Source organism: Frankliniella occidentalis, unplaced genomic scaffold (assembly GCF_000697945.3).
Source record: "Frankliniella occidentalis isolate FOCC.00 unplaced genomic scaffold, Focc_3.1 Scaffold100, whole genome shotgun sequence".
Lineage (NCBI taxonomy): Eukaryota > Metazoa > Arthropoda > Insecta > Thysanoptera > Thripidae > Frankliniella > Frankliniella occidentalis.
This window is the reverse complement of record NW_026267229.1, coordinates 766,062-766,731: the sequence shown is the minus strand read 5'-3', so window position 1 is coordinate 766,731 and position 670 is coordinate 766,062. Positions and strand designations below refer to the sequence as shown.

The 670-nt window shown below is 52.7% G+C and overlaps 1 protein-coding gene across 1 annotated transcript in view; it reads left to right on the top strand.

Annotated features, from left to right (window-relative positions):
- LOC113212298 (uncharacterized) overlaps positions 1-670 on the top strand; it is a gene marked incomplete at its 3' end in the record, with an annotated part of 43,550 nt that overhangs the window by 21,043 nt on the left and 21,837 nt on the right. The window lies entirely within an intron of this gene.

The window sequence follows — 670 nt, the reverse complement described above, 5'->3', positions numbered from 1 at the left end:
TTGACGATGAACATTGACAATGAACATTGACGATGAAAACTCGGGCGGCCCGATGCAGCAGGCCTAAATACAGTATAGTGTATTTCGACTAACGGGTTGCAGGAACAAACATCTACTCTGTCAACTCAAAAATGTACATTGTCTACAGTCAAGAGAGTAGACTATGTGCACATTTGAGTTGATAGAGTACTAGTGACTTCGATTTCTTTCTTACACGTCTGATATTAAATTTGGAGCCTGTCCAACACACGACATTACCCCTTTCCTCCAACGTCACCACCGCAAACAAATGAAAAACCACTTCCTAGGGGTTATTCCGCCATTCGATACATGGTGAAAGAACGCTCCTTGCCAATGTTGTTACAACGTTACAACACACTAAAGCAGCCTCATGCTCTCAGCCCGTGCCGAATCTTATCACAATGCCGGCCACCACTTGTACACCAGCCCCAGGGGATATACACCTCCCCCCCCCCCCCCCTGAGGAATGGGGTGCTCCAGCACTCGTTTTCGCACTCCTCGTTTTTCTGGTGGGCACCCGCCCTGTGAAACGGGCGCGGCGAGCCGCTCCGCACACGGTCACAAAATTACACTTCTCTCTTGGCGTTGGGCGGCCGACCCTCCTGTTGCCCCGCTCGCTCGCCGCCCCCGCCGTCCCCGCCGCCCCCGC